Consider the following 21,487-nt stretch of genomic DNA (forward strand, 5'->3'; position numbering starts at 1 on the left):
TGTCTCGCAGAAATATTTTCGATTACAAGACCCCGGGAACGTATGGATTACAAAAGCGTGACTCCAGAAACATAAAATATCGATGACCGAGCGCGCTCGGAAAATTGCAACAGACACGCGCGAAGGAATAGAGGGATGGTTTCCCGTGTGTGTTTATGTGTGTATGTGTGTGTACATGAAAGTATGTTCGTGGATATGCAAACAAACACGCAGCCGCGGGTACGGGCCGCTACAACAGAGATAAAAGAGAGAGATAAAAGAGGGAGAAAGAGCGACAGAGAGAGAAAGAGCGCGAGAGAGCGAGCGAGAGAGAGAGAGAGAGAGAGCGAGAAAGAGCGAGTACAAAGAATTGGAGAACAAATGGAAAATGCTGTCGCTCGCGTGTACGTATGTATGTACATAGGTAGTAACCTTACGACCTCAGACGGCGCGCGCGTTCTTTCTCGTTTCCCGAAGTCGCCTTTCTAAAGTCGCTCGCGAAAGTAACCGCGCTTATTTCCAAGCACCGGCAACAAAATTTATTCAAAATTCCGGCAAAAAAGGCTGAACAGCCGGAGGGAAAGTTTCGCCGGCGATTCACGCGAACGCGCGCGCGTGCACACACACACACAAATACGCGAGAAATACGGAAGAAGTACGTCTTCCGAGACGTTTAATGTACAACCTCGTTGTATTAAAGTTTTCGGTAACAGCTTGTCTCGCGATTCATGGCGCATCTTGTAAATTAGATGTGGTGCGTTCGCTAACGAGCGAAAGATCGCGGAAACTTTCGCGTCGGTGCAGCCTAGTGGAGCCAGTTACTGCGGGCCGGCCAATTACCGTGCCTTTTTGTTTATCGTCAGGCATGATTAACTGGATATTTATCGCGTAAGACGCATCGAATTCTTTCGTTTAAATTCGATTCGTTGTTTGTTCGATTATTGATATCGAACACGTGAAAGAGCATAATTAATTAACGTGATTCGTTTCCGAGCATAATTAACAACTTCATATTTATCGGATAAGAGATGATTTTCTTGTTGTTTTTTTTATTAAGAAACGAACGAAGCAAGGAAATTAATGAGAGAATAAACGGAAATGAAAGAACCGAGGACACAGAAATTGGTCACCTCTCCCACAGTGATCGGCTCCACTGGCCTAAACCGAGACCGGTTTAGTTCGAACGGGTTTCTCCACTCCTTCGCGACTGGTTACGCGGCTGATTAATAATTTCATTGGGGGGCGGACTCGGTGTCATCGATGAATGAAAGCATATTGGACAGACAACTAATTAAGCAACGTAATAAACGTTTCGCGCCTTGCATTAATTATGCGTTCCCGTTGACGTGATAACGCCCGCCGCTCGGCATAATGAATGTAAAACTGTTCATTATACCGAGGATTTGAAACGGGACCGTCAATAATGGGGCGTAACGAGTGCCACCCTTTATGCTGCCGCTTATTAAAATTGCAGCGATAAGAAAGAAGGAAAAAAAGGAGTGGAGGGAGGGAAGTGCACGTTTCGCTGGTTTTCTCAGTCGGTGGAAGTTTTTAAGTGCTCCGAACGCGACGGAATCGAGACGATAATGCATGCGTCGAGGGATTTAATCGACTCTTATTGCTTTCGGTTTTTATCGCTCGTAAAGAATTCGACACTTGAAATCATTCTCGTCGTGACACGCCGTATTATCGTATGCATTCATTTCAAGCGGTGCCGGCGAACAATTTCTCTTTAGCAATACGAAACGTTCGAATGCTTAAACTGTAAATCTTTCAATTCTGCGCATTTCTTCCTGCAATATAATATATATATAGAGCTATATTATTCTTTTCGCTATTATTCTCTATTGTTCTTCAACTAGAATATTTACATTTCTATAATATATATAGAACAATAGAGAATAATAGCGAAAAGAATAATATAGCTCGAGTTGTCAATTTATTGGCGCGAAAAGTCTTATTTTCTCCGTCGAATTTCGCTTTCATCGAGAAACCGCAGTACAATAATGTTTCCCTAACTGACGCTTAGATTGTGCAGAGAAATGGACAATTTGGGAAGAGGAGATACGATTATTCGAGCCTTGCGGTTTATTTTTGTAGTTATAAATTGTCCACAATTATAAAAACGAGCCAAAATTCTCGAATAGTCGTATCTTCCCAAATTATCCATTTTAGTGGACAATCTGAGCGTCAGTAAGGGAGACATTACTAGTGACATTTCTAGTGGAGTTTGAAAAGAATTTCGACGCGTCTGAAAATGTTTCGAATCGCGTAATCGCGGGAACAGATAAGTACTCCGACCGCACGCGCGTTTGTCCGAACAATCTGCGCGTAATTGTTTAACATTAATATTCAACTGTCCCGTTGTCACGTGACAATCGCGACCAACTTTCATTGAACGGGCTCGTTTTCAAGCGTCGCGGCATGTCAAATCAACTCCATTGAAATGTGTACTTTCGCAAAATACGCTTCATTACACCTTCGGCGTTCTCCTTTTCATTCCACGCAATAATGAATATGCCCACTGAATCGGATATTTATCGAATGTACAATTTATATAGCCTCCTTGCATTGTTCTCAATGCTTCCCCCCTCCCCCCTCCTTTCCACCGATGCAGAATATTCCACGAATTGCTCGTCGTATTCACGTCACGGTACGCACCCTGCAACGTGCACCGGACGCGCTCGCAACGTGAAAACTGAAAGATGATCGCTATACCGTGAAAATCAGCATTTCGACGGCATTACGATGCTACAGTTTTTGCCGAACTATACTGAGATTAATGCAATCGTTTCGCAATAGGTGAAGCAGCAATCGGTAGAGCTTAGCGACGACGAACATCTCGATCTTTCGCAAGACTGTGGTGCACGCCTGAGAGGTAAAAAATTGATCATTCTATTTGAAAAATTATTTATTATTATCTGTTTAAAAAGTACTTATTCTCATATCAAGAAGCTTTCTATTATTCAAAAATTTCAGTCGAGTTCTCTACTAGATACTTGGTACATTTAAATAATAAAATGATTAGATAATAGAACGTTTGCATACTAGAATATTGCAAAGATAAATGTTCGGATAAAGGAGTGTCTCCCGCACTTTAAAAAACTGTCCCAAAAATTGTACATTCGAATTCATTGAACCGACGAAGTAGCAACGGTGCGATGCAATAATATGAATTTTCATATCGATCAAATTTTCGTGAAATTTTACCGCACGCGCAGAGTGAATAATTCTTTTCTACAATTTAACAAATGCAGTACAAGCGTGCTAAAAGTTAATATCGTAGCGTAACAAGTGTACTACAAGTTAATATTGTTTTCTACAATAAATTTCGTCTTAATAACTTAAAAATCACGTGCCAAAAAGGTCGTCTAAAATCGTCCATTATTCTCGAATTGGCTGTTCTGAGACTCCGACAATGAATCAACCAATCTCTCCGAATTTTACACATACACACACACACGCGCAGTGTGGACGTTCATTTGCCCCACAATGAATTTCTAGAGCACGAAGAGTCAAGAAAAATCGTCGGAATCGCAGACGACGTCGATCGCGAGTTCCCCGAGCGAAGACAAAGAGTTGCGTCGCGCGGCCCTTTTCGCGTGCATCCCGCGATTCGTTGGCCGGCGAATTAATCTTGGGGCGGGTATGCGCTCAACAAAGACGTCGATCGCTTGGAATTCAGCGGCGCATGGCCGGCAGGCCGAGGATCACGCTGCCGGAACGCTGGAAATCCTATAAATCGTCGCCAGAAAGTACGGACTCACCGTAACATAAATATTGCACGGTATCTCGGCGTACACAATAAATCTGTTTTGACGCCATTACGCCGAGCGGACGAAGGGAATCCGGAAGTACTTGGGACGGGCTCCCACCCTCGGCCCTGTTTCTCCTATAAAATTCCCATTGATTGGCTCGCGTCGCGAGCTCGCGTAACGACGCGAAGCCCGCTCGATGCGTATCGAACGCGATCGGCGATGCTGGCAGCAAAGCTGCGCGGGTTCCGTCGCGACCCGTTGCAACCTTTATGACGTTCCCGGTACTTCCGGCGCGGCGGTCTCTTGAGCTGATCCGCGGCTAACGAATGCACCGTGTGTGCGCGCGCCCAGAGAAACGCGGCGCAAGCGATACAAGCGGTGCACGCGGTGCACGCGGTGCACGCGCCGCGGGGAGCCCGGCTGCGCCGCTCGGTACTTTAATTATTTAATCGTACGTGCTCGCTAGTTTTTGTCTCTTCTTTCCCTTTTTTTCCCCGAACGTGATCCCTGGCGGTAATAGAGGAACCTGCACTTTAGGTCCCGCAAATAGCCGCCAGTTATTATATCCATCCTGGCGGGCTCGTAATCGCTGCAACATTGTGTAATAATGCGGCCGCTGTCGACTACTCACTCTCTTCTTCTCTTTCTCTCTTTTTCCGTCTCTCTTTCGCCTGCTGCGAATCGTTGCTCGAAAAGAACCGCACGCCCCTCGTATACCAGGAAAATCTTCTAAATGGCTGCTCGAGCCCCGCAGCGGTTGGCTTTCGTATCGAATGGGCATCTTCGCCGCCGCAAAAACGTCTCCGCCGCTTTTTCTCCTGGTTTGTCCCCTAATTGAGTACACTTCTTCCGCCGTTACTCGTGCTTCCCCGCCCTTTCCGTGTTGGCGACGCTTTAAATCGGTTCGTTTTGACGGTCCGCGAAAATATTTATCATTTACCATTCCGCCGGATTATAACTTGCTGCTTTTTTTACCGAACCCTTGCTTCACGAGCCACGACCGGCAGCTGTGATTGCGTTGCTTTAAACTGCTTTATGGCGCTCGATTTCTTGCGGAAAGAAATTCGATGGTGCGAGGATTGAGAACGATGATATTTATGAACGAACGCGTGAACACGGAAAATTCTTTACAATTGTCCCTTAGCTTGTAAACAAAAATAGATTATATGTATAATATACATAATATTATATTATATTACATAATAATATAGATAATATTATATAATAGTATAGGTAATATTATATTATAATATTACATAATAATATAGACAATATTATATTATAATATTATATAATAATATAGATAATATTATACTATAATATTATATAATAATATATATATATATAATATAATGTAATATTATATATATAAATGGATTACTATACCTACCATGTACAGTAATTTCTCTCTAATTCCCGCTCAAATTGCGCACAAAAATCAATAATTTGCGAAAACGATTATGCGAGCCATGTGATTCGTTTTCATACTAACCGATTGTCAACAACTATAACAACGAGCCGCAATTAGGGAGAAATTACTGCACTTCGTAGCTCTGCAATTTTTCTTTCCTAACTCGCACCCAAACAGCCATTTCGTCTTCCAGGAATTCCGTGGACTTTTAGCATCGACGTAACAATAAATTACATAGCCGTAAGACTAGCACAGGGAAATTCACGGCAACCCGAAATTTGGCATTTCCGCGAGAAATTGCTGTACTTGGAGCCCTCATTTTTTGTGAACGTTCGCATCATTCGTACGAATTGCGGATCCTAACGAAATCAGAACGACAGAAAACAGATATCGATAACAAATAAAAAGTATCGAATATAATTTGACGCGGACGCATGCGCGCGCGTGACTTATGAGCGAGTCAATGAAATTTCGCGGCATTATTTTCCGTGTTCCGTCCAACTGGCTGGAGGGCAGGGGGGGAGGGAGGGAGCTATACCGGTACATACGTGGGCGAAAGGATGAAGTTGTCCTAAGTGCTACGATATCCGATAGCAGTATAGAATGAGAGTTCACGGAAGAGCATAACACAGTACGGAGCTTTTATATTTTATCGAGTTCCTGGCGGTTTATGGGCTCGCGATCCAATTCAATGTGATTTTACGATGTTTATTTCTTCGGTTCTTCCGCGAATGCGAAATGCAGAGTGAGAGAGCCGCGCGGTGTTGCGCCGTGTTTCACTTCGCTACTTTCCCTTCCCCCCTGCACCCTCTGTATTACCCTTTGGCATTGTATTAAAATTCGCTGCTCTGTATTCATTGTTTGTATTTCATCGCAAATTCCCCGCCGACCTTCGGCCGTGCGAACTTTGAAACATCGAGCCCGGCTACGATTAATCCGCGCCCCTCTTGCCTATACGAATTCTAATACGAACGAAAACGAAAACGCTGCCGGAATTTCTGCTCAGAAAAGAAACAAAAAAAGAACAAAACAAAATCGCCGGACTTCGAGAAACGATCGTGTCTCCGTTTCATTTTTTGCAACAGCATCAGCGGCAGCAGAATTTCCATCGATTTCGATAGCCGGTGACGAATATTCTTCTCATCTCGGCGCGTTCAATAATTACGCGATTTATTAAAATACGAAACGTTTCAAGTTCACGGATGAAAGGTAATCCGATTCGCGATCCATTAATTTCCCGCTGAATTTATTCGAAAACAATAGCCAGGGCTCGATATATATACAGGGTGTCCCAGGTTTTAATGTTCAAACTTTGTCAGTATATTCTATCGCACAAAGTAAGAAAAAAATGTGGATCGATGGAATATTTCGTTCGATTCTATTGTCGGCAGATTGCAGATCTTTGAGTCGAAGAAAAATGTCCCAGTTTAATCGCGAGGAACAGGGATTAAACAGAAATGTGTTCGTTTATTTAGCGCTAGATTTACGGAGCGTAAAATAAACAGCTGTACTATACAGGGTGTCCCAGGTTTTAATGTTCAAACTTTGTTAGTGTATTCTATGGCACAATGAAAAAAATGTTTTGTAAACATAGGTCATATAGAGCTTTATTAAGAAGTTATAATGAAAATTCAGAATATAGGATTAATAATGAGTTCAATGAAATGAAAGAGAATAGAAACGAAATTCGCACGGTCATTTCGAAATGTATCAATAAACACAGCTTACATGAACACACGCATGTGCTGATCTATTCAAGCCAGTGCTCGCAGTAACAGCAAGTTGATTACTATTCCTCTATTCTGAATTTTTGTTATACCTTATCAATAAAGCTCTATATGACCTATGTTTGCATAATATTTCTTTCTTACTTTGTGCCATAGGATACACTGACAAAGTTTGAACATTAAAACCTGGGACACCCTGTACATATATATATGTGCGGACAGTTCGATATGTTTTTCTTCGATTTGAAATCGGACGCGAAATATAATCGTTCGCACATGTCCCGTATCGCGTTTCTCCAGTTTCTCGTTGCACACAGAGCGTTCCGAATCGGCAAAAACTTGGAGAGTAATTGACCGCGCGTTACCGATTCGCCGATAATAATTTTACGTTATCCATCGTGTTGGCCTTTCGCGAAAACGCGGACGCAATTCGACACCTCGGGACGATGCTTCGTTCGTTCGCACGTTGCCGAGTCGAAATAAAGCTTACCCGCGGCGGTTGATATATTAACACTATGCCGTCCGCAGATCGTAGATATGATTCTTATGTTTGACGCCGGCATAATAGCTTCGAAATTTTAGATTTAAAAAAATGTCGAAGAAGGCGGTAATATAAATTCCTAAAACTAAGAAATGTCATTCAAGAATTTTCGTACTTAATTCTTAGTTAAATAAGCACAATGCTATAGTTAGTTTGCTGCCTTTCAGCACCCAAGAGATATGGTTCAAATGTTATTTCAGTTTTTTTAAATGGCACCAAAGTGGTACCACCGGCATACAACAGATAGTTTTTGCATGGCACCAGCATAGTGCCATCGGACGGCATAGTGTTAACCCTTTGCACTCCGCTGTCCCCTCTTGTGGGACATTAAAGTTTATTAGCGATTACGGGGAATTGAGTTATTTCAGCGCAACTTTTTGAGACATGCATGTTTCCTTGAAGTTTTCTCTTGAAATGGCGCAAGAAATCAAATCAAAATATAGTAAAATTACTAAGATATATACAAGAAATTTTAGTGAGTTTTGACGAGAACGTGAGAGGCGCGCTCACGACGGTCCGAGCACTTTAAAGGCGCCACTTGAAAAGAGCGATAGGGCAAGTTTGTGGAAGAAAGATCGGTATGCGAACATAGCACGCACTGTATAGTGAGATTTATAATAATAAAATCTGGAGGAAAAGATTTTCAAAGCTGAACTCCGTCTGGTTTGAAGCGTCGAGCGGTACAGATAGATCTAACGAGTGAGAAAATCGGAAAAGTGATTCTTCTCTTGGTAAATAAATTGTTTGGTAAAAGTTTTTTAGTAAATATCATCTTGTGAGTTAGTAATAACAATTAGCGTGGTGCCACCGGACGGCATAATGTTAATTTACGGGGGTGTCGTCGTCGTCGTCGTCGTCGCTCTCGTGCTCGTTGCACGCGTAATTTTGTAATCAAACGTACGAAGTGCATCCAACGACGCCTTCGACAGATTCACGATTGAATTATTATTATTATTATTATTGGCTGCATTCGAGCGCGTTTAAATCGATCCCCGGCCGATTCTAATATTTCATCCGACAATAATATTATATTCGCGAGCAAATATAGCGCGCGCGTACGCGCTAATACCGGCGATCGAGCGTTGATTTTCATCGAGCGATGAAACGGGAACACTTTGGCGATACTCGGGGCCCCGTCCGGCCGGAATTGGCTGCAGATTCTTCTAAATTACACTTGATATCGCCGCTCGTATTACAGGGAGACAAAGGGATTTATTTGAAGTTCCCGGGAAATCATTATCGGCTTCGGGCTTGATTAACCGTGTTACCATAAACACGGAAAATTAATGCATCGAGATTTATTGACAATAATAATAATAATAGAAGTGATTCGATCGCGCTCGCGCGCGGCAACCGTTTAATTATTGTATTTGCGAACACGACTATGGAAATTATCGAGGGAGTTTCACGACTTTTTTTTACGCGAGCGTTTCTATTTTGTTCTTCTTCTTTTTTTGTTCTTTTTTTGTTTTTTAGCAGAAAGCAGCGACGAAATTCGATGTCTTGAATAGGAACGTGTTCGCCTCGAAGCAAAAAACGACGCGGTGTTGCACAACGAACGGAAAATTTTCAGCGAATTAATTGCCGTCGTGTCTTCGGGCGACGTTAATTCGAAAACGTAGACCGGAAATTGATTGTATTACGCACGCCGTAAATTGGAAATGCGGCGCAATAGATTTGTCAATAATTTCAGGGCCGCGGTGTACGGGAGGGCTGTTTTTACAATTTTGATAATTGTCAAAATCATAAAATATGTCAAACGCAGCGCCGCCACGTTCGGCCGTGATTGACTCTAATAACAGCAGCGACGCTAATAAATTATCGATAAAGTCACAATTAATTCGCCAATTATTAATGGCCAATAAATATCACTACGGTTTGACGTAAATCGAGCTGGATATTCAACGGGCCTCGTTTTCTTGACGGGAACGATCTTTCGCGTTCGATGGCGGATCATTGATTAGAAATTAACGAGCAGAGATTTGATTAGACAGAAGTGCGGATAATTTTCCCGAATTTTTCATGTGAACAATAATGAACGATATTTGAACCTTGCACCACGTTTTTATAATTGTTGACAAGAGGCAACTATAAAAATGAGTCTCCTCTTCCCAAATTGTTCATTTTTTGTTTACGAGCTGAAGGAAAATTCGAGGGAATTTACTGTAAAAATAATTCACCGTAAAATTAATTTACTATAAAAATAAAATGAACATTTCCTAACACCACTTTCGCAATTAGCATTACATTCGATGCGATAAAATTCTCGATCACCATTTACAACGAGTATAAACTCTCGGGTGATCAAAAAATCATGCAAGCTCGCCAAATTGTTTCGCGAAAAAAACTTTTCGAACAGCCGCACGGCGCCGAAAGCTCGCAAAATTACGCGAAATTAAATTACACATCTCATACAGTGAAATTTGAGCGTTACAATTTTAATTCGACTAAATAAAATATGCGCGACATTAAAACGGAACACGTTGAGATAAAAATCGTCGCGGCAGCTGTTGTACGATTTTAGCGGCGAATTTCTAAACAAAAGCTTTCGCGTTTCTATTTATGCATTTTACACGATTACGTGTCACGCAGCACGAACAAACGGTTATAATTAAAAAGACATGCCACTTTGACACGAATACGGCGCGCGCCCGTCAGGGCGAAAGGTCGGCCGAAACGCGCGTTTCGCTTTAGAAACCGTGGCCGGTGAAATTTCAAACGCACAATTCGGCAAGAGCAACTTTTAGAAGCACTTCGCGGAACAAAGAGCAAATTATTCGAATACTAGAACGTTCAAATTGTTGATCCTGCAACGTTGCCTCCGCAGAAACGAGTTCTCCGCGGAAAGGGCAACGCATCCGTGTTCCGCGATGCAATCTTAAACAATCCGCGCCGGTGCATGCCGCGGCACGATATACAAACATACATACACACATACGTACATAAATACATAGATACATACATACACGTCGTGCGTCGCGTCAAATTCGTCGCAGCCGACGACGTCTCTTTCGCCTGGTAACAGGGTTACGGGCGGAAATGGCGCGCGTTCCAATGTTTCGCTTGTTCATTTCCGGCGGGACAGTAGTCGAGTCTTTAAAGTTCTGTTCGCGCGAGGTGTTAACCGTGGCGCAGATATTTTTTCATCCAGCCAGAAAAAGGCGAAACGCGGTGGAAATAGACGCGCCGCGTCGCCTCGCCTCGCCTCGCCTCGCCTCGCCCCGCCTCGCCTCGCCCGGCTGGAAGAAGCATTCTTAAATATTGACAATCTACCGTGCTTCGAATGTACCCGTTCCTTTTGACGGCCGGCATCTTTCATTCCCTCTTTCGACGTGTGAAATTTAATATAATAGCTCGTCCCAGTTTCTACCACTTTTCACGAGCCCTGGGCGACATTTAATACTTGCTGAAAGAATACGGAAGCTTTCAATGCGTCCCCATTCACGGCCGCCGTAATTGTTGTCGCATAGGCGGCCGATAACTGCGCCCCGTCGCGCCGCTCGCTCCTCGCCGATGTAAACTCACGGAATCCGATTCAATCACCTGGCCAACTTAATCTCCGCCGGCTCCATTCTACGGCTGAATTGGATCGTGCCCAGCGTAGCCAGAGAAACAAGTTACGCGAGGAGCGGTGCGACGCGCGTTCCGCGAGTCACGCACAGCGGCGCGGCGCGTCTACCGGGTGAACATTGTATGTCACGGTCAAACTTTTCCTTGGGGGTTTCAATTTTTTCGACTTTCCGGTGTACGATCTTGCGGATTTTCATGTCGATAGTACAATAATCGATGTTCCGAATCTAGGAACGTGATTGAAACATAGTCTTGAATTCACAAATTTGGCACGAATTATTTTATTTCATAGAACGAAGTCGTACGAAACAACAAACGTACAATAAAATATTGGTTCTTTTTCGTCAATCTTCTGGTCCAAATTGTCTTTGGATCTCTTGAGAAAAGCAAAGATTGATGGAATCAACAAGTGGCAGTAATAAATCTTTCCCTTTTCATTCTATTATTATAAAATTAATTGTTACAATTTTGTGTCACAATTATGTATTCAAATTGCGTCCGAATTATGTGACAATTATAATAAAATTCGCAGAATCGTGCAGCATTTGCAAGAAAGGCTTGGAAAGAATGTGATCGATGGAAATCCCGCGAGTATTCGGCGGTCATGAATAGTTAGAATGAAGAATGATTTACGCCAGTATACAATTTATAAATGCATATAATTTATAAATGACAGATTTTGGTCCGTCACGTGGCCCGAAAACGCCGATGACACTTCGCTAATTTCGACGATATAATACTAATTGAAAACGAAAGCATTCTGGCCGGTGATTCGACGCGGGGCGGGAGGAGAGGAGGGTCGAACAATCGGTCGAATGATGGGAAATAATTTTGGTCACGTACCGTAAAAGTGGTACGAAACTATTTATGGTGGAGAGAGAGAGAAAGAAAGAGGTAGAGAGAGGGAGGTCGAGAGAGAAAGAGAGAGAGAGGCAGAGAGAGATAGAGACTGAGAGAGAAAGAGAGAGAGAGAGAGAGAGAGCCCGAGAGAGAGAAAGTGGGGGAGAGAGAGAGACAGAGAGAGAGAGAGAGGCTGAGAGAGAAAGAGAGAGAGAGAGAGACAGAGCCCGAGAGAGAGAGAGAGAGAGAGAGATAGAGGCTGAGAGAGAAAGAGAGAGAAGCAGAGCCCGAGAGAGAGAGAAAGTGGGGGGGAGAGAGAGAGAGAGAGAGAGAGAGAGAGAGAGAGTGCGTGTGTCGATCGCGGGATGCTGCCTAGGTCAATAGGTGCACGTGTGCGAAATTTTACACTAATTACAAGCGCAGAATTACCGTCGGGGTTCGTGTTCCCGTTCGAACGTAGAATTTTCACGTTCCGCGCGCATGTCATTACGGTTCGGCGATACGCTCATTTGTCGTTCATGATTAACCCGTTGGTATAATTGGTGGTGCACGGTCTTCACGGAATCCCGTGACAACCCGCACCGGAAATTCTGCCTAATTTGCAATACCGGCGATACGCAGTTTTTTATTCGGATATTTTACGGAAAGCTGCTTCGAACTGTCTTCGGTGATCGCAACGAAATCAGATTACGTTCATTTTATTATTGTTTTGATCGTCAAAACGAACTGCGGATTTTTATAATAAAAATAAAAATTGCCTGCATCAATTGCAAGGAATAGTCATCGAGCAACAACTTCATATTCTTCCTTTAATCGTCTGAAAATAAAAAATAAAAATGCTTTCAATTTTTATACTATTTTATTTCTATATTAGAAATAAAATTACTTCTATATATTTATATTTTATTTTTACTTCGTCTCAAGTCTCGAAATCTGCGAACTATCTTATTTGCAAAAAGGTATTTTAGTTTTCACGAAAATAGCAATTTGAACGGCGAATTTCCACGCACGCAACAATTTCCTGACGTCTGATACAATTTTTCGAAAATGCTTAGAAGCTGCAAACGTTCGATCGAGTCCCGAGGGACGAAAGAATCGAAGACAATGATGCGCACGTCGCACGTTATTCGAATCGAGTTGCTCGAACGGAGTCTCGCGAAGTATCGCGTGATGACAATGATGAAGAAATCGAGACGTCGAAACGTCGTTCGTTTTGCGCTCCGCGGATCTATGCCGCAGAAACCTATTGCACAATTGCTTTGGAACGGTCGCTGAATTATTCGCAAAGGATCCAGCTATGAGCAGGATCACCGCGAGTCGCAGGAAATAGGCGCATATCGACCGGAAGTTTATTCTCATAATGCGCGGAGCGTGCGCGGCAAGTCGGAGCGACGAAGCGCCGGAAACGCTTGTCTCTTTCTCAGAAAATTGCGGCTTTAATCGCGCGCGCATAATTGCCGCTAAATTTTGCAAAGACCTTGAGCCTCCGCGTTCCGCGTGCCCGTAGCTGCACACATGAGATCTTCGATGAATTTTGCGGCAGACACCCCTCCCGCGTCAACAATTAACGTAAACCCTGCGCGCGAGAATTCTCGCGTTGCGTAGCTCGCGGAGAAATAATCGTTCTACGCATCGGAGCTGGAAACGCAGAAATTTCTCCCTAATTCGCGTTCAGATTTCGCACAAAAATTGCCTTGCGTCTCGTTTTATTTTATAGTTATATTTTATATGTATATAATATTATTATATAAAAAATATATTATATATATGATATAAATTATATTATTATATATATTATTATTATTAATTATTATATATATTATATAAAAAATATTATATTATATAATATTTATTTATATTTTTTTTTTTAGGTATATAGTATTTTATATTATATAATTTTATATTTTATAGTTACCAACATTTTGATTTTACCACATAATTGTAACATTTGAAATATTATTCTACGCGAACGGTTATTCTACCTCAGAACTGTCAGAAATAATCGCTCGAAATGTAATACAGTAATGTCTCTAATTGACGCTCAGATTTTCCACGAAAGTGGACAATTTGGGAAGAGGAGACACGATTGTTCGAGCCTCACGATTCGTTTCTATAGTTACGAATTGTCAACAACGCGAGACACGAACAATCGTATCTCCTCTTCCCGGATTGTCCACTTTTGTGCGCGATCTAAGCGGAGATCAATTAGGGAGACATTACTGTAACTCGCGGGAAATTGTGAAATTTTTCTCGGTGATTATACGGCGATCTAATTACCTGGACTTTCGAGTCCGGTTTACAGTGACATCCTCGTTGACAATTCCGCAAGATAATAGCACCGGTCCGACGATTATCCGACGATAAGAAACATTTTTCTAAAGAATAATAGCCCTCTTTCATCCGCCGTGCCGGCGGAACGATTATTTTCTTTTGCGGCAATATTACGTGGATCCAAATAAAAATCTCTCGAGGATGAACCGTTCGCGGGGAGAAATTTTGCTCGAGGCAAATCGAGCCGTAACGATGTCATCGAGCAACGTCTTTCGACATGTTTGAAATAACGAAATAACGAAATGTTTCATTAATGAACTGTTGTTTCGAACGCGGATCGAGATGCTAGTTTTATTTTTCGAGCAACAACGGTTGTTGCGAAAACAACGGTTCGAAACCGAGCGACTTCGAACGTTTGCTTCGTATTTTCGTTCGAAATAAAATTTGCCCCGGCTACAATTGTATGTTTTTCGCTAAACAATTCGCAATTCGCCCTTACAACGGATAAAATGACGCGCTCAAACGGCGGGCAAATGAATTTCATGCGGCAACGGAAACATTTAATTATCTCGGATCGAACGCTGTTTTTCATTGGCTCGTCGCATTCGCAATTCAACGTGCATTATTCATTCGCTATTCTTATTCATTACTTCCGAAGCCGCGGCGACATCTTTTGTTCTTCGTATTTCACTTCTGCGCGTCCGCGGTTCGCGGCGAAACTGTTGCCGAATCGTGGTTAGAATAACGAATTCATTTTCTAGGAACGTTTAGGGAGGATTTCGGGACCAATTCCGAAGCTTCCCGCCGCGCCGGCCCGATCCTTTCATAATTAAACGCGGCTATACGCGGGAACAAATGAAACGAACGAAATATTTCGCGTTCACTTGCCGCTTCGTTATTTAATTTTAAGGAACCTTAGAAGCCGGCGTTTGAAAATTCCGACGCCTCGAACGAACGAAAAGCGTCTAGGAAATTCTTGCAAATTGATGAGCATTTTTATCTCGCAGCAGATAGTCGCGCTATTCTGCTAATTGCTTATAATTAGACCGTGGATTTTACGCAATTGTTGCAAGACAATATTAAAGAATTTCTTTGATGGTATAACGCGCCAGTAGAAACCGTTTTGTTAAATATTTCGTGCTCTTTATAGAGGGCGGGCCGTGGTCGCTTGTCGAAAAATAAGTCCACCCTGTATATTTCGATTATAAACAAATTCGTGCTTATATAAAAGACGTCGGCATGCAATTCAAGCGTTTTAACAAATGCGGTACAGATGAAAGAAACAATTTAATTTCTCCAAAACTTCGGACGTCGTCGCTTCAACGGGCACAGTAATTGGCACTCTATCTTTAATCGAGTCAATACGATTCACATTCTGCGTGGTCCATGGTTCCACTTATGCGAAATATTTTTTTTCTCAAGAATTTGTTGGAAGTTGTTAACACTAGATTTACGGAACTCATTAAAATGACGGATAAAGATGCATTAATGAGTTATTTATTCAATTTATATGTTACCTACGGCAAATGTTACAATATCACTAGTTAAAAATCAGAATTGTTACTTTATTACTCTAATAAACTAATATATATATATTACTATTTACCGCTAGATTTACGGGCCACGAAAAACAGCTGTTTTATATTAGTTTACAAAAGTAACAATTAGTAATAATATATTTATTACTTTATTATATTACTATATATATATTACTACTATATATATATTTTATAAACTAATATAAAACAGCTAAATCTAGCGTTAAATACAATCCGGCGGAGGAGGCAGGAGCGGAGTTAGGTCGTGAGAAATCGCGAGAAGTTATTGGACGATCCGGCAGTGTCCCGTCCTTTCGGTATTTCCTGTTCTTCATTTTGGAGTTGCGTCTTGCCCGCGCTTTGTCAACCGGAGTGGCCATCGATCGAGAGATCCACGAGATGTAGAGCGTGCTCGCATCTCCGGGTCCCGATAAAAATGTGTCCTTTCATGCGCGCGCATTTACCACGTTCCCCGACGAGAAAATACGTATAAAAGTAACGCGTGTGCATTGCCGTGTTTTTTCTTTCTTCTTTTTTTTTTCTCTCTCTCTCTCTCTCTCTCTCTGTCTTTTCTCTTACGGGAGAGGAGCACGCGATGAAATATCCGCGAGCACGCCGCAGAAAATAATGAACAATTCGCGCGGCGATGAAGTATCGCGACGCTGCAGAAACGCCGGCGAACGTTATTAAAATTAATTTTCGGCAAATTTTTTGTTGCCGCGACGGTCGCGTCGAACTTCCAAACATTTAATGACGTCCGATGCGTCGCCCTCGGGGATTTTGGCGCCCCGATCCGGCCGCTCTAACGTTAATTAATTCGATCGGTATTTAATTCCTCGACGGCGTCGCTAACGCGAAACAAATACATGCATGCATTGTGTAAAACAAAGCCGAAAGAACAGCGGGAATAAATTGAACACACTTTAAAAAATTGTTCCGACAGCCAATTTCATTTCTCGCACGTTTAACGCGTCGAGTCGTACCGGACTCGCGCGAATTCAATTACGATGGAATTGAATTTCGCGTTTTAATTAAGTCGTACATTTCGATTACACCAGTAATTCAACGGCACGTTGTAATTCAATTAGATCATTCTAATCTTTCAGCCGACGCAATTGCTAATTGCTTTAATCGCCGGCGCGATTCGAATTGTACGTTGTTGAAATGATATCGGCGCCGCTGCACATCGGCAACACCGCCGATGCCGCGACGGTGCAGCAAAGGCGTAGAAACATTTGCAGTCTAATCATACGACCGGCACACGAGTCGCGGAACTTACACAACTTTCTCTCTCTCTCTCTCTCTCTCTCTCTCTCTCTCTTTCTCTCTCTTTCTCTCGCTGTCTCAGTTTATATTATTCCACAGTTAGGAAATGCTATTTTTCTGCGTCCCGGGTCTTCTCCAGGGATTGCAATACGTGTTCAACATATCGAGGGGGCCTCGAATACCGCATTCATTGAAGGTTCTTCGAAAGATTCATTTTGCCCCGGCGTTACGTTCCCACGGCGGAATGACAACACCGGGACAGACAGTGGAATACATTTTCTTAATGTAGTTCTTTATGCTCCTCGGAAAATACTTATTCACGCCGGGGCAGGTAGGGGCGGGGGCTGGCCCGATGGGAGCCCCATTACAAATGCAATTAAACTTTCCGCCGGCGAAGCCATCGTCCCGGTGTCAGTTTATCAAGAAGAGTCTCGCTCGGTCGAATTTCAAAGAACTCTCGTCGAAACGAAACGAAACGAAACGAAACCGCCCGGGTACGCCCTCTATCTCTATCTTCGATCCCCGCGAACGTTCACCTTCAATTTCCCGAAATACGTAATTTTTGCGAGGCAACCGCAGCGCAGCGGTGTGTATATATTCCCCAGCTGTCTGTAATATTCGCCCGAATATTCTGAGAACCTCTTTAAATTTGCTTCTTCGCGTCGTTGACGCGGGACACGTTCGCGTTTCTTCTCCTGAAATCATATTATTATTCGGAATAATATTACGAGCGACGCGTTATCTCTCCTGTTTAATCATTATTTCCATGCCTGTGATCACGCTCGTGGCAACGTTGTTTGAAATATTGTTTTCTTTTTTCTTTTAGTGACGCGTTATTTTATTTCATAATTATTTGGAATAGTTATTTGGAGCAAGTATGTGAAATAATTATTCGAGGCGAGCATTTGAAATAATTATTTGAGGTGATTATTTGAAATAAGCATTTGAAGTCATTATTTGAGGCAATTATTTGAATTATTTGAGGCAATTATTTGAATTATTTGAGGTAATTATTTGAAATAATTATTTGAAGCAAGTACTTTAAATAACCATTTGAAGCAAGTATTTAAAATAATTATTTGAGGCAATTATTTGAATTATTTGAAGTGATTATTTGAAATAATTACTTGAAGCAAGTATCTGAAGCAATTATTTGAGGTAATTATTTGAATTATATGAGTTAATTATTTGAAATAATTATTTGAAGCAAGTATTTGAAATAATCATTTGAAGCAACTATTTGAAATAATTATTTGAGGCAATTATTTGAATTATTTGAGGTGATTATTTGAAATAATTATTTGAAGCAAGTATTTAAATCAATTATTTCAGGTAATTATTTGAAATAACTATTCGAAGTAATTATTTGTAATTATTATTTGATTATCCGACAATGAGAATCATTTTTCTAAAAAAAAAAAAAAAATAGCATTACTGCGATCTCTCGCGGATGAACTTTTCGAGGGAACAGTTTGAACGAAACTAAACTGCCGTAAAGATTTCTTCGAGCGAAATCCTCTTGTTGCACACGATCGCAGCGATCATATCTTCGCGAAGGTGCGAAATCAGCGAAATTCATTCCGGTGTCGTGTACGCACGTGCGCCGCCGTTGTTTTCTAACGGGCTTTGTTGCAAGTCAAATGCGATTGCAGCCCGTGAATGCGTGCGAAGCCAGTCGGTTCTTATAAAGCTTTATATTTACCGAAAAGTTAGTTCGCCCTTCGGAGCGTTATGTCGTGCCGCGGAGGAAATTAGTTTCGGGAAATATTTACAGTAAAAGCGAGGCGAACTGAAAATTCTACACCTGCGAGTTTCAAGCGAACAGTCTACACGTGATTATGTTTGCAGCTGAAAGTACCGTCGCATCTCAACAGCTTTTTCTATTTACTCGGAACCAATTTGCGTGGTCTAGCTCCCATAGAATTATGGTCACAGATTATCAAATACATGCGGAAGTATTTGGACACTGGGTAAGAGACGATCCAAAGTTTTATAGCTTTATTTTATTATTGTATATTGACATGTAAATGAACATTTATGAATTCTATTAAAGTATACAGTGTAATTTCTCTCGGAAATGACAAATTTCGGCTTACTGTGAATTTCCCTCTGCTAGTGCTACGTCTGTGTAATTTATTGCTACGTCGATGCTAAAAGTCGACGGTGTCGTTTCTTATTCTAGCAGCAATTTATAGCAATTTCAGCAATGTATTAGCGTTTGTATCAGCGTTTCAGCAATGTATTAGCAGCAATGTATAGCAATTTCTCCCCAATTCGCGCTCAGATTGCGCAGAAGAATGGACAATTTGGGAAGAGGAGAATTAAGGAGATATTACTGTATTCATATTAATTAAAAAAAAAACGATTTTAATAAAAAAAAAAACGAATCGCGAGATCCGAAGAATCGTGTCTTAGTATTCTCAGATCTGCCGGTTTCAATTCCGATCTCCGATCATTTCTGGAAGAAAATTACTGTATATTTTTTTGTCGTTTTTTTACAGGCATTGTATGGCCGTCTAAGATGAAATTTTCAATTAAATTTCTAATAAAGGATTCTGCCGATAATACAATTCACATTCTCAACAATAACGTGCCGATGTCGAATGCGCTTACGCGCGGTAGTGTACGCGGCGCAGACACTATCGACCAGAAGTTTTTACACAAATTTTATTTGCACCGTTCTTTATGGAATAACGAGCCATCCCCGCAGGTTTTTGTTCCACCCCCATTAGCTTTCAAGGGATTACACGAGGTGGATAATGTGATAAAATCATGCCGTAACGAAGTCTCGGGGCATATTTCGATGCTTGATCCCGGCCGCGATGGTCCGATCACGTCGTAAAATCTCTCTTTACATTTAGAAACAAATCACTCGACTCTCGATATCAACGAAACGCCACGTTTCGCCGCGCGATGTTCTACGTTCCGTCTGCAACAATTCCCTCGGAATTCCCAGAGCCCCCCCCCCGAAGCAAACCATTCATCGGGCACACAGAAAAATCAAGCTCTCCGACCTGTTTACGAATTGTTCGACGAAACTTGTAGACAACTTGCTGAAAGAATACCCCCTGTTCGATTTGTATAAAAACGCCTTCTTCGACCTACTTCCGCATTTAATCCACTGCTGCACTGCCTGGGATCTTTTAGCATTCTCTTAGCGAAAACACGTAAAACTTTATTGCCACGATAGTCGATGGAATGGGACATTTCACGGGCCTGCTGGATTAACGAAGAAAAGTCGTTGAAATTGTCCGAAGTTTATGAAATTTGCAACTGCGACAATCAAGTGAAAACAAGTAGTTAGCTAGTTAGTTAGTTAGTTAGTTAGTTAGTTAGTTAGTTAGTTAGTTAGTTAGTTAGTTAGTTAGTTAGTTAGTTAGTTAGTTAGTTAGTTAGTAAGCTAGCTAGTTAGCTAGATAGTTAGTTAGTTAGTTAGTTAGTTAGTTAGTTAGTTAGTTAATTAGTTAGTTAGTTAGTTAGTTAGTTAGTTAGTTAGTTAGTTAGTTAGTTAGTTAGTTAGTTAGCTAGCTAGTTAGTTAGTTAGCTAGCTAGTTAGTTAGTTAGTTAGCTAGCTAGTTAGTTAGTTAGCTAGTTAGTTAGTTAGTTAGTTAGTTAATTAGTTAATCACTTAGTTAGTCAGTTAGTTAGCTAGTTAGTTAGCTAGTTAGTTAGCTAGCTAATTAGTTAGTTAGCTAGTTAGTTAGTTAGCTAGTTAGTTAGCTAATTAATTAGTCAGTTGGTTAGTTAGTTAGTTAGCTAGCTAGTTAGTTAGTTTATACATATATTTTTTATTCGATGAATATAAACTTAACTCTCGCCGCAAGCAAATAGCAAACAATTGGTCACCGCATGGTAATCCAAAATATCCCTAACCAAAAAACGATAGCGCACAAAGAAATGAAATATTGCCCCGCGCAATAGCAATAACACGAGCACCGAGAACGCAGCGAAGACATGGCCGTTGCGGCACACGAGAGAATCGCATTAAAATCAAACGTCGCTCGGCCGACTCGCTCCGTTCGGTGTACCTAACCCCTTATTCGAAAGGGGCGCGACGGTTGTCGGTGCTCGGAGAACGAACGTTGCCGAGTCCCGGCACGTAGAAGGCGAGTATTTTTCTAAGAGGGGCCCCACAGAGGTGCCGACGCGCGACGTAAGAAGCAAGAACAACAGAGCTCCGGAGAAAGAAGCCGCGGTAAGAAAGGACGGGAGAAAAGACAATGGGCCGGGCATGATCGCGGGGTCGTCCGAACAGTCGGGGGGGATCGGCAATGCGGGTGAAAAATGGAAGCGTGTCCCGCGAATGCCCGGCCGTGGTAAGACAACGCGGACGAGCACGACGGAGGAGATAGAAAACAGGGGGATGACGGCGCGGCCGTGGCGCAAAAACCGGCGGGCGTCTTTTGCCCCGCGAATGCGAGTCGCAAATCGCGGCGCATTCACCGGCCGTCACTCTTCAGAAATAATTGCTTTGCCCGATGCACGGATAACGACCGCGTCTCCTCTTCTATCCGCCTCTCTGTTTCTATTTCGCCATTACCGCTCGTTTGCATTATCTCTTTGCTGCCGGCTTCTGCTGCTGCTGC

Source organism: Megalopta genalis, chromosome 3 (genome assembly GCF_051020955.1).
Source record: "Megalopta genalis isolate 19385.01 chromosome 3, iyMegGena1_principal, whole genome shotgun sequence".
NCBI classification, from domain to species: Eukaryota; Metazoa; Arthropoda; class Insecta; order Hymenoptera; family Halictidae; genus Megalopta; species Megalopta genalis.